Here is a 14,384-nt window from a genome sequence, read left to right as displayed (position 1 = left end):
ATTAAATAAATCAAGCCCAAAAGCCATTTGGTCCAATTTGATGCAGTTTAAAACCCGACATAAGAATACGGGTGAATAATTAGTGGAAAAGGATTTTACAGCCGCCATTCTTCATCATCATCTTCATTATAATACGTCGTATATCATTATAAACATTCATCATCTTCATCACGTGGCAACACCATCATCATCAACATCTTCATGCCATTATAATCTTCTCTAATCATCATCATCAATATCATCTTGTCTCCTACATCATCGTGTACCATCATCGATAGAGAAGCATCTTTATCAACACGATCATCATCATCAACCTCGATTATCATCATCTTTATCCTCCTAATCAATATCATTACAGACGTAACCATTATCATCATCACAGTAACATCATCATCACCTTACTGTATCATCTTCTTCGTTCACATTAAGAAAGTAGCAGCTGCAGGTTACATCGATGGTGTGTGGGGATCGAATAGAATAGGAACAGAAAGCAGAAACTACGGCGGCAGTAGCAACGTAGCAGTGATGGTGGTTTACGACGGTTTTCACAGAAACAGGTGGTTGTTTTGGATAGATAACGATAGCAACAGTAGTTAACAAGTATTGTGCAGCAGATATGAACGAGGCGTTTGTTGGTAACACGAAAATAAAAGTAAAAAGAGCAGTTAGAAGGGTGTTGGTGGTTGTTTGGTAATCATACCGGAACAGTAGCAGTAAGTAATTAACAAGAGGTGGTGGTTTATGTTGATGAAAACAAGGAGGATGAAGGTGGTGGCGGGTATGGTGGTTCTAATGATGTTGATGGTGTTCAATTGATCCGGGTAACAACCGGAGTACTGCAGCAGGAAGATGGGTTCTGGGTTAGTGATAGATGATGGTAGGGTTAGTAGAAAATGGTTCGAACAAAGATCATAAAGCAGAAATCAGATGTAGCAGTTAACGGTTTATGTGTTGTTGGGTTTAATCGATCACACAATACAAATGGTTTTGATGTTGTAAAGATGGAGATAGATAGATGGGTATATATGTAGAGATAAAGTAAGATAAATACTGTAGTAAATAGTAATATCACTCATCACTCAAATAATTAAAAACAAGTTAAAACGTGTGACAAATATTAGCAGCCTAAGTTTTGGTTTATCCTACCGACACTTTTAACACGAAGTGTTATATCGTACTCCGTTGTTAATCAGTTACGGATAAAAGTCTTTAGAAAAATCTCATCTTTTTAAATTAAATACGTTTATTTATTTCGGTCATTTAGTGTGAAAAACCTGATTAAAAAGCTTCGTCCATTATTTATTTTTAGTTCCAAGTAATATGTACGGAGTACTAACATTTAAACTAAAAATGTAAAAATATTTTTAACAAACCTATAATCTTCGTAATCAATTTATGGTCCAACTTTTATTTTAAACCTTCATATATATATATATATATATATATATATATATATATATATATATATATATATATGTATTAAATATATATTAAAATCAACGAAGCGACAACCGAGTGTTATATAACGACCCGTCCTAATCCATCTGGACGAATACATTACAATTGGTTACATCGCGAGGTACTTGACCTCTATATGATACATTTTACAAACATTACATTCATTTTTAAAAGACAAACTTTCATTTCATTGAAAGTTGACAGGCATGCATACCATTTCATAATATATCCAACTATAAACGACTTTACAATAATCTTGATGAACTCAATGACTCGAATGCAACATCTTTTGAAATATGTCATGAATGACTCCAAGTAATATCTCTAAAATGAGCAAATGCACAGCGGAAGATTTCTTTCATACCTGAGAATAAACATGCTTTAAAGTGTCAACCAAAAGGTTGGTGAGTTCATTAGTTTAACATAAATAATCATTTCCATCGTTTTAATAGACCACAAGATTTTTTATTTCTCATAAATATACGTCCCATGCATAGAGACAAAAATAATCATTCATATGGATTGAACACCTGGTAACCGACATTAACAAGATGCATATAGAATATTCCCATCATTCCGGGACACCCATTGGACATGATAAAATCGAAGTACTAAAGCATTCCAAATTCTAGAATGGGGCTTGTTGGGCCCGATAGATCTATCTTTAGGATTCGCGTCAATTTGGGGGTCTGTTCCCAAATTCTTAGGCTACCAAGCTAAAAGGGGCATATTCGGCTTCGATCATTCAACCATATAATGTAGTTTCGATTACTTGTGTCTATTTCGTAAAACATTTATAAAAATTGTGCATGTATTCTCAGTCCCAAAAATATATTGCAAAAGCATTTAAAAAGGGAGCAAATGAAACTCACAATACTGTATTTTGTAGTAAAAATACATATGACGACATTGAACAAGTGTATGGTTGGCCTCGGATTCACGAACCTATATCATTTGTATATTTATATTAAAACATATAATCGTAACTGAACAAATATTTTTATTATGTTTTAATTTATATATTAATTATAGTTAATTTGTGTATATATTCAAAATGATTAATATTTATATAGTTATATTAATATGTCCATGTTTATATACATAATTGTTTAATGTTACATTTAAAAATCGATAGTTGTCATTTGTAAGTATTTATATGAATAATCTTAATAGGTTTGGTATATATAGTTATGTGAAATTTAATTATAATTATAGTACATGTAATAAGTATATTTAATGTTCAAAATATTTATTTACTAAAATGATAGTTTTGATAATAATGATTTATTAATAATAATAAGGATAGCTTTATTAAAAATGATGACACTAATAATAAGAATGATAATGATAATCTTTAGTAATAATAATAATGATAAGTTATTTTATTTTTACAACAATATTGATAATATTATCTAATACTTATAACGAATAGTAATAACACTAATATTAACGATAATGATGATAGGTTGTATTGTTTTCCTAATAATGATAATAATAATCATAATCATAATAATAATGATAATACTTATAATAATAATTATAATGATAATACTAATATTCATAATGATAATACTAGTATTATTAGTAATACATTTAATAATAATAATAATAATAATACTAGGAACAACATTAGTAATAACAATAATAAAGATAATAATAATAATAATAACAATAATAATAATAATAATAATAATAATAATAATAATAATAATAATAATAATAAATAATAATAATAATAATAATAATAATAAATAATAATAATGATAATGATAATGATAGTAAAAATAATAAGGAAATTAAATGACTACCTCAAAAGGAGCTTTTAAAAAAAATTATTATTGTGAACCAGACTCGAACTCCCGACCTCTCGGTTACCCATCACCTCCTTAAACCGTCTGGGCTGATGCCCGTTTTCTGATTATATTGGGAAATCATTTATATTTATATCGATTATCTTGCTGATTACCTTTCATCTTCTTCTTCAAAAAAACACAATCGACCATTGGTAAATATTAACAGCGAATAAAAGAAACTAGTTAGGTTTTAGGAATTTCAAACGAAACATAAACAGATTGTTGTAACTTATATAGATTATCAGAAAAGAAAAAGTAATTTAAATCAAACACAGTTTCGTTAAAGAATAAGATGAACACAAAATTTGATTTAAAAATTAGAACATTTTTAGACTATGATTACAACATGAAATGTGGAGTATATCATTTATAAAAACTTCTGAGACAATCAATTGATCCTAAAAACTCAAAACAAAATCGAATTTCTCAATGAACAAATCCTTTGACTTTTTATAACGACACTTTGACTCCAAAATTCGTCTTCGTTTCTAAGAATTGGAAGGTGATATTTTACAGAAAGCTTGACTCAATGAATCCTAACCTAACTGCATTTTTAGATTTTGAAATGGTAATAGGATTCGATTTATGGGAGAAAATGTCAAGAACAGGGTTATCGGTGAAATAAAAAAAATGATTAAATTTACACTTTGATTCTGTTTAAAAATAATTGTAGGTGATACAGAGAATGGAGAAAATGAATGACTTATTCCATTTTAATGTGGATCGATTACTTTATGGTCAATGTGTCCACAGATGCAAATTGAGCTAGGAAGAAAAAAATAAAAAAAAATAAAAATAAAAGTAGAATACGACCCTCAACTGAATTTGTCTGTGTTTGTGATCTGATATGGACTAGAACAATATTTGGAGACAAGATACAAAAATTGAAACAGCATGACTTTGATGTAAAACCGATCTCCATTATAGGTTCTATATTTAATTCATTAATGTTAATAATTAATATTAATAATACTACATTAATAATAATAATAGGATTAATAATACAAATAATATTAATAAAACTAATAATAAGAATAAGAATAATAATGAAAGTAAATTAGATAATGATATTAATAATAAAAATAATTTTTAGTAATAATAATAATATATTATGATAATAAGTTATATCTTAATAATAATAATAATAATAATAATAAATTTTAATAGTAATGATTCTTAATGATATTGGTAATAATAATATCTAATATGAATAAGGATATAACAATTACATGTTTCAAATTTTATATCAATATATTATATATTAAAATAATAATATCAATAATACTGGTTTTATTATTACTATTGATATTTATTTTAATGATAATAATAAAAGTAATAGTGGCAACATAATAACTATCTTTTAACTTGTAATTACACTTAATATGTTAAGATTATACATTACCTTATATATATTATATGATAGCATGTGTTATATATTTATTATAATTACTTTATATAATAAGTGTATGCATATGAAAAATGTAATTGTATTTATATATATATATATTTTCCAATATCTATATGATAATAACTATTACAGAAATCATATATATATATATATATCTATTTAAAGATTTATTTTAAAAATAATTATTTTACATATTTAATTCTAATTATTCAATTATCTTTTATTATTTTCAATACATACATTTATATATACATATTTATTTACAAAAAAAAAAATTGTTCGTGAATCATCGGGAGTAGTCAAAGGTCAATTGAATATATGAACATCGTTTAAAAATTATCTAGACTCAACCTTACATACTTTGCTCATCGTATCGAAATCATATAAAGATTAAGTTTAAATTTGGTCGGAAATTTCCGGGTCGTCACAGTACCTACCCGTTAAAGAAATTTCGTCCCGAAATTTGAGTGAGGTGGTCATGGCTAACAATAAAAATATTTTCATGACGAATATGAGTTGATAATTAGAGTTTTATCATCATTGAATAATAATGATAAAATAATTCGATTATTCTAAGAATACGAATGAAGCTATCACAAAAGAGTGAATTGAAGAAAATAAGATTTTCCTTAGCTTTTGAGTAAATAGGGTTGAATTCCGGAATTCAAGGAATTTATAGAAAATCTTCGAAATCTAAATGAGATATGATTCTTCGGTAAATGAGGAAATTAGGATCTCTATAATTAAATACGGTGATCTGCCTCGATTACTCTGTCTGATATTTCCATTATAAATTAAACTCTTCCGTTCCATTATTCTCACCTTTCCTATACTTTCTTTTTTAGTTCATACATCCAAAAGATTGTGAAAATGCTTAGTCCAATTCTAATCCCTAATATTTTCCTAATTATCATTTCTGTCATCCTTCTTTTCAATCTTCCACCAGAAAAATCTGTTTACTTTTAATATAACCTTGGGGTGATACTATTCTTAATTATGCCGTGTCTTTATATTGCTATTCCTATTAATATCCACGGTTTGTAACTTCCGTGTTGTTATTGAGCTTTATATTTTCTCTTATATTTTGGAGCTCTATGCCTTTTTATTATCCTCCCGACATCTAGTAAAGAGAGTAACGGTCCAGAATTCGTAAATATGGAATTTCAGATAAACATCATGTTCTCAATAAGAAAAAAAATGTATTAGCACGATTTGATTTGTCAAATTACCAAAATCACTGAGAATAGAACTATCAAGAATATACTTTCTTGATATGTTTAGAAGTTAAGCAGAATGAAAGTGTTATGTAACATGGCACATGACGACGTTATGATCTGTGAATCATCACGTTCCATTATAAACTCAGCATGACTTACTGTAATATAATCACGTTGATCAAGTGTCATTATATTATACTATTTTATGCATCAATTTCTTTACATTTCTCCAGAATTCATTCATAAATTAAACTTAGATTTTACAGAAGTTTCCAATATAATGAAACACAGGAAGCAAGAAGAGGTATATAATTTCGGACGAGAATATTTATGAAATTATCCTCAGAAATATCGAAGATATTTATGATGATATTTTGGAATTTCCAAGTTCGAAGGTTGATGAAGAAAAATTTTCCGCAAGATTTTAACATGACTTAGGAGCAAGATATTCTCTAAAGATTTCAACGGATCCGGAATTACCTGGATTCTTTGAATATAGGGTGTGGTCCTTATATTTGTCCTTAGTCTCCTTAGTGGTTAGCTCAATCCATTTTCCAGTTCCAACTTTTCTGAGCTTTTCCAACATACTATTCCTTATCATTAAACTTCCGATGATTAAGGTCATTTTCGGTTGTCAACGGTTTCTGCTGCTTCATTCAGCTTTTTCAACATTCAGAGTATTGATTTGTAGTCTGAGTGCTTTTCAGAATTTCATAATGAAAGATCATAATTCTTAAGAGATAAATGTTATACATATAACTGTTGATGTAGATATGCTGTGAGTTTTCAAAGTACTGATTGCTGATTCCCAGTAATTGGTATGGCAGTTCTCGTTACAAGATGCGGATGAGTATATGATATGGTTTCAATGAATAAATATAATAATTTATCAGAGAGATTTAAGTCAAGAAGCAACGAGGTTGCTGGTACGTCTGCTGGTAATATGGTAGAACACGCATATATATCAAGGTTATAATAAGGTTGTTTCGAACGAAAAGTCGAAGTTGTCTTGCCGGAGCTGTGAAAAAATTCGCTACTTTGAAAAGGGATTATCAAGTTATTTTGGGTAATAATAACACTAAGGAATTAGCACAACTACGTGTTAAACGTTTACTCAATTTCCGAGAGTTTTTCAGATGCATAACTATATGCATCTGATGTTATGCGAGGTGTATACGAAATATACTATATTTTTATGGCGAAATACGATACAAATACGATACAATTTTACACAAGTTATTTATTTATTTATAGAGTGGATATATGTAAACCTTGCTACAACACTTATAGGCAGTGTACCTAATCGTAGAGTAATGTAGTTTTTAGTAAGTCCGGTTCGTTCCACGGGGAGCTAGCTAAGTTTAACGCTATATTTTAAAAACTATATTTGTATAAAATATATATAATCATATATAGTAATATTATTATAAAAGGGGGTTTTACCGTTTAATGACCGGTTTGTCGATTTTAAATAAAGCGTAAAGATAAATGACGATAATATAAATGACAGAATTTAAATTGCGATAAAGTAAATTGCAGTAATTAAAATCACAGTAAATAAAGGTACGATGAAATATGAAATAAAAGTATTATGCTTATTTAAACTTCCGTAATCATGATGTTTGACGTTTTGATTTTCATTTATTGTTACCCGGGTTAATTGTCCTTTGTCCTGGTTTATTTGATACTTATCTGGTTTTTGTCCATAATAGTCCATCGGTCATAATTATAAAATGCTCGTCAAATTAACCTTATTCCCTAAGTCAAATATTCCAACTAATTAGGGATTCGAACTGTAACAAGGTTTTAATACTTTGTTAATAATTACACCAGGTTATCGACTGCGTGTAATCCAATGTTTTAATACTTTGTTAACAATTACACCAATTATCCTTGTATGTAATCCACCACTATTTTAATGAGATATGAATATTAATTAACCCACTTGATCAGAATGAATAATCAATTACCTAACCCGAATAATTAATTAAATGATCGTAAAAGATGTCGTATAAACGTCACTAAATAGGACATACATAATCATTTTAATTATTATTAGATTAACTAATTTGAAGATAGGTTCGACAGGTTCCAATGAGTTGTCGCTCAATTAGACAATACCCCTTATCTATTAATAGTCATAGTCCAATGTCCACAAGTGTCGGTCTTTTGTCCAAACCTTAATTATGGTACAAAATCTAATATCCTAATCTTAATTTTTAGTCCAACATCACGATTACTTCGGCTCAAATAAGCATAATAATAACTTAGTTACGAGACATTAATTTAAAAAGGAAGAACATAGCTTACAGTGATTATTTATCGCGTAGCGTTGCACAGACAGAATTTCGACTTAAAAACCCGTAAAACATTTCTTACAATAACCCAACTAAACCATAATTTATTATTAATCTTAAATTAAAATTATAATTATAATATAAATATATATTATGAGAGAGATCAGAGAAAGATGGATATAGAAAAAGATGTCTTTTTACTCGCAGAAAACTGACGAATTTATAGAATGTGGCCTGCTACAGTAACTCATGCGGTCGTATGAGATTTTAGTGCAAATCTCATGCACTCGCATGGGCTCATGCACTCGCATGAGTTTTTTGCCTATTTCCCATGCGATCGCATGGCCGTCAGATCCAGCTCACATATTTTTTGTTTGCTAGTTTGTCGACGTTATTTAATATAATATATAATATATAAATAATTTATATAATTATTTAAATATTATATTATATTCTTGTGCATAGTTAACTTGTAATTTTAGCTCCGTTGCGTCGCGCGTTGATAGTTGGCTCAGGTCCCGGTTCCGATTTTTCGAACGTCCTTTCGTATAATTTAATATCTTGTACTTTGCGTTTTGCGGCTCGTACTCTTGTAATTTTGAGACATTTTTCATCAATAAATTGAACCACTTGAATTATATCTTGTACATTTGAGCTTTTTAGTAATTTGCGTCTTCAAATCGTCGTTTTCTTCTTTTGTCTTCACACTTATTTATTTAAACGAATATTACATAAAAATAGAATAATTGCAACTAAAAACTTTACATATTGGAAGGATATTGTGCCTAAATATATGTTCATTTGGAGCACTATCAAATATCCCCACACTTGAGCGTTGCTTGTCCTCAAGCAATACAGAATTTGATATTAAAATCACACTTCACTCGAATCACTTTTTTATTCTCACACTTTATACATCAGTGATTTTGATACGGCGGTATAAACAATGATAGTAACGATGTGGTTTACAGTCCCACATGATTATAAAAATTTAGATCCTTAAGGAAATTGGATCTTTATGAAAACATTTGATCTTTTGAAAATTCATTCTAGCTTTTACCCTAGATAAGTTTTCCGAAATAACCCTTCACCGGTGTTTGCAAAATGTTTTTGTGGGTTTGGTGGGTTTCAGATTTGAAAATTTTAGCTCAAAACTTATGGTTTTGTGTCACCCACTTGCTAACCTTGTATTAGGAAAGCAACACGTCCAGTATACTTGTTTCGTATATTACCTTTTGGTAAACTACCGTCTGGTTGTAAAGGAAAGCGTTGAACAAGCAACTGTTAAGGCAATGTCCCGTAACATGCTTTTGATTATGGTCTATATCATGTCGGATGCAATTACTATCCTTTGTAGGAGCAATAGTAAAGATCACCCTATAGTTTTTTGGTCTGGCATAAGGTCCTGTCTTCGACCATGCTATGCAACCACCGTTCTTACGGTTGACACTCGATTTGGTTCAGGTGACCTAATGAATTTCAGATGAATTCTCAGGATTTTACGTTCAATGGTAATGAATGCATTGAAAATAGGTTTTCAGAAAATAAATCGGTTTGTAATTTTGATCAAAATATTTTCTCGTTCAAGCTCGAGTTTAGATATCATCGAATTCCATGAGTTTGTAATTCTCAATCTTTAAAGTCAATCTCAAGGATTGAGTAATATCAGGCTTAAAAGCTGATTTTTAATCTTTAAGGAGATTATCCTTTCTGGGGGTCTGATTCATTAGTCTTATCAAGCTAATTTGCACGGCGTCCTCCCCATTTTACGAGACAGATCCTCTCATGGTTAGGATAAGTCTGACCACTTGGCGACCCTATTTGATGCTGAGGTCCGTGGATTTCCTGCTGATTTTAGAGATGACTTTTCTAGATTTTTTGTCAACCTACAGCTGGTTTGGACGACAAATTCTTGACCTAAATCAAGAAGCGCGTGTCTTTTTCGGAAGACTTTACTTCCTTTTAATGATGGAATTGATTCATCGTGTAGATCCATCTTTCTTTCAAATATAATATAGTAAATTAGGTAAAACTGATTAGTTTAGTCCAAAGCAAAAGTACCTGTAATAATCTGTACCAAATATGTGATATGTGTTTTAAAGAACTAGTAATTCTTCCCACACTTAGCTTTTATTTATTCCTTTCTTTGCCTTTTTATTCTCCTCTATTCCATTTTAAATGACTTCTAACGTTTTGGGTTGTTTCTCCATTTATGTCCTCTCCGAGGTAACAATAACTTCGGTATTAACACCTAGTTTTATCGTTCATAAATATGTATAAACATGATTTTGAATTCATTTAGTTGAAAATTTTTCAAATTTTCACAAAATTTGGCAATTAAACTAAGTGTAAATCCGAGAGAATTTATAACTCTTCCCGACACTTGAGATCATGCAATGCCCTCATTTGCATGAAATCAGACTATAATTATAAATTCATGAGGGTGATTAGTGTAGAAAAATGATTAAAAATACCAAGTTTGTAACATATTATTTTATATCACATTTGATATTTTACGTCTTGTCGTCAAAATTAGTAACTTTTGCTGAACTTAATGTCAGTCTTTGAAAGTGCGCTGTTTTTTCTTGTTTTGTACATAAGATAAACTACAGATATATATATATATATATATATATATATATATATATATATATATATATATATATATATATATATATATATATATATATATATATATATATATATATATATATATATATATATATATATATATATATATATATATATATATATATATATATATATATATATATATATATATATATATATTTATAAAACCTTTATTTATTAAAACAATTTAAATGAATAATTTTTTTAAAATTTTGTTTCCTTTTACTTTAGGTAGCTTCAGTATGTTTACCTAGTCCGTCCCTTGACAAAATTTAAAATTTGTCGTTTTTAAAGCGATTGTTTTAAAAGCAAAGATTTTTGGGTTTTTTAATTTTTTGGTATACTTTAGATCAATAAAATTAAAAATAATGATAACAAAATTTTTTGCCCCGCCCTCGGGCAAAGCAATTTCGGTTCTATGACCTAGTCTTCAACTTACGATGAATTTTAAAAATCATTTTTTTAAACTTAATGAAATAAAGTAATTTTGTTTTTAAATTCACGCAAAACTTAAATTGAAAAAGCGTATTAATTTCATACAAAACTTACAAAACAAAAATTCAGAATGGGGGGAGAAAACTAGTTCTTTAGTGTCTGCTAGTGGAAAAGACCAATCGGATTCCATTCTCGAAACTACACGAGAACAGAACAACTAACTCTAGACAACGTTTTCTCTTTAGAACATTTGAATCTCCCCATACTTAGGTAGTTGTGGTGTCGAAATTGTAATTAACTTCATCGTCAATTTCTTTTGGACCATAATCAACTTGCATATCTGTGACTTTTGCTTTAAGCCATTGGTCGGATTCCTGTGTAATATCTACAAATTCAACTAGTTTCGCCTTTTCTTTAGGTGATAGATTGGATACTAACCGGTTACATAACTTAAAGTTCCCCTTGGTTCTAGCATCGTGAATCCGTTTAATAAGTTTCTTCATTGAACTGTTAATAACGGAGTCATTTAATTTCGTATCAACAACGGGGTTCTTTGTTATCAAGTCATCATTAGGTGTTACTTCATCTTCCCCACACTTAGGCATTTTATTATTGTTAAGCACTACCGTTGGAGTTGGTAAAATAACATGGTTCTTACCAATCGTTTTTATTGGTTCAACGGTTTTGGTTGGTGGAGATTTAGACTTTCGACTCACAAAGGTGATCGATTTTTCACCATCACTAAGTGTCATTCTACCCTCTCTTACATCAAATAACACCCTGGTGGACGCTAAGAATGGTCGACCTAAAATTAGAGGAATGTTTGGGTCCTCTTCTATGTCAATGACAATAAATTCGACTAGAAAGGTTAAATTACCAACTTGAACGGGTAGGTTGTCAGCAATTCCAACTGGGTGCCTAATGGTTTGATCAAAGAGTCGAACACTCATTTCCATTGGACTTAACTCACCTACTCCTAATCTCTTATATAATGAAAAAGGCATAACACTCACACTTGCACCTAAATCTGCTAGTGCATTATACATGACACAATCACTAATTAGACAAGGAACAATAAATTCACCCGGATCACCCACCCTGGGTGGAGGTTTTGGTGGAACTGTCTTTACCGGGTTTACTTTTACGGTTTTTGTTTCTTGTACTTTCTTATTCTTCTTCTTCTTTCCAGAGGTATCACAAACTTTATTACCTATTACTTGCTCATACTCAACTCCTTTTCTTGGAAACGGGATGGGTGGTCTGTATGGTGCCACCACTGGCTTTACATACTCGGGTGGTGGTGGTGTTGTAACTTCTTCATTGTTACTCACATTGAAAACCTTCCCATCTTCTGGAGCTAGTTTTCAGAATTTGTTGACACCATATTAACATTCTCATTCCGAGGATTTACTTCAGTATTACTCGGTAGCTTTCCTTGTTCCCTCTCACTCATCATGCTAGCAAGAGTACCTATGTGTTTTTCTAGATTTAAAATGGAAGCTTGTTGAGTTCTTAATGACTGATCAAACCTCTCATTTGTTTGGGTTTGAGATGTAATAAATTGTGTTTGAGATTCCATTAGCTTTGCCATCATTTCTTCCAGATTTGTCTTTTTCTCTTCGGTTTGTTGTGATGGCTTATACAAGCTAGGTCTTTATTAATTGAAGGTGTTGTTTTGAGTTGGTTGGCTATTCAGACCTTGTTGGTTATACGAGTTATTGTTTGGCCCATTTGGATTGTAAAGAAGGTTTTTATTTCGATTGAAGTTTGGCCTTGGCGGTTGATAATTATTTTGATAATTATTTCCCGACCTTTGGTTCATGTAGGAAACATTCTCACGTTGTTCCATGGTTTGCTCAATGTGACAATCTTTCGTTAAGTGTGGTCCACTGCATTGCTCACAACTGATTCGTACTGCGTGAATATCTTTAGTCATCTTTTCCATTCGTCTCTCGAAAGCATCTATTTTTGCGAAAACGGAATCAAAGTCATGGCTAGAATCGGCTCTAGCCACTTTAGATGAACGAAAAATATCTTTTTCCTGGTGCCACTCATGCGAGTGGGAGGCTGTATTATCAATTATCTTGTGAGCTTCGGTTGCGGTTTTCTTCATAATGGAACCACCAGCTGCTATGTCGATGTCTTTTCGCGTAGTATATCGCATCCTTGATAGAATATTTGTACTATTTGATAAGTGTCTAAACCATGTTGAGGACATTCTCTCAACAACTTTCCAAATCTTGTCCATGCCTCATATAATGTTTCATTTGGCTTTTGCTCAAACGTAACAATTTCTCCTTGAAGTCTCACAACTTTAGATGCCGGAAAGAATTGTTTAAGAAAATTTTCAACTAAAACATCCCATGTATCAATTGCCCCTTCAGGTAACGATTCTAACCAATCTTTGGCTTCTCCCTTTAAAGTCCAGGGAAACAACATGAGATAGATCTGTTCATCCTCCACTTCTCGGATTTTAAATAGAGTACAGATCCTATTAAAGGTTCGAAGATGTTCGTTTGGATCTTCTTTTGGCGTACCACTATATTGGCATTGATTAGTTACCATGTGTAGGATTTGTCCTTTGATTTCATAATCTGGTGCATTAATGTCTGGCTTAATAATGGCGTGATCTTGGCCAGTGCGTGTGGCTCTCATTCGGTCTTCCATACTTAGAGGTTCCGTTATTTCCATATTTGAAATTGTTGAATCTGAATCACTAGAGGATTCTGATTTAATGGTTTCTTCCTTGACAATCTATGGATGAGTGATTTGTGATTCCGGAGGAATGATTAGTGGTTCAGGATCTCTGAATTGTCCATGAATATCCTCCGGATTCTCAATTGTGCGGTCAGGTTCAAAAAATGGATTATCAGAAATTTGAATTGGAGTACTTGGTCTACTAGATGACGATTCTAAAGAAAAATCAACGGCGACAATGTTGGCTAGATGTCTTGATCGAGTTACAGGTGGTGAACGTATGAAATGTGGTGAACGTTTTGCTCGGTGCATTCACTGAATATCCTATTAGTTATAAAGATAAAAATTATATAAGTTATCAAATTAATAGACTTTTCTGATTTTGCCC

The 14,384-nt window shown here is 30.6% G+C and overlaps 1 non-coding gene across 1 annotated transcript; it reads left to right on the top strand.

The window, feature by feature from the left end:
- The first annotated feature begins 13,499 nt into the window (after positions 1–13,499).
- LOC139851061 (small nucleolar RNA R71) lies at positions 13,500–13,606 on the top strand. Its single transcript, XR_011760424.1, has one exon. It is a non-coding gene; the product is annotated as a small nucleolar RNA R71 (small nucleolar RNA).
- The last annotated feature ends 778 nt before the right edge of the window (positions 13,607–14,384 follow it).

The sequence above is a fragment of the Rutidosis leptorrhynchoides genome, chromosome 5 (assembly GCF_046630445.1).
Source record: "Rutidosis leptorrhynchoides isolate AG116_Rl617_1_P2 chromosome 5, CSIRO_AGI_Rlap_v1, whole genome shotgun sequence".
Taxonomy (NCBI): Eukaryota; Viridiplantae; Streptophyta; class Magnoliopsida; order Asterales; family Asteraceae; genus Rutidosis; species Rutidosis leptorrhynchoides.
This window is presented reverse-complemented; position numbering and strand designations above follow the sequence as displayed.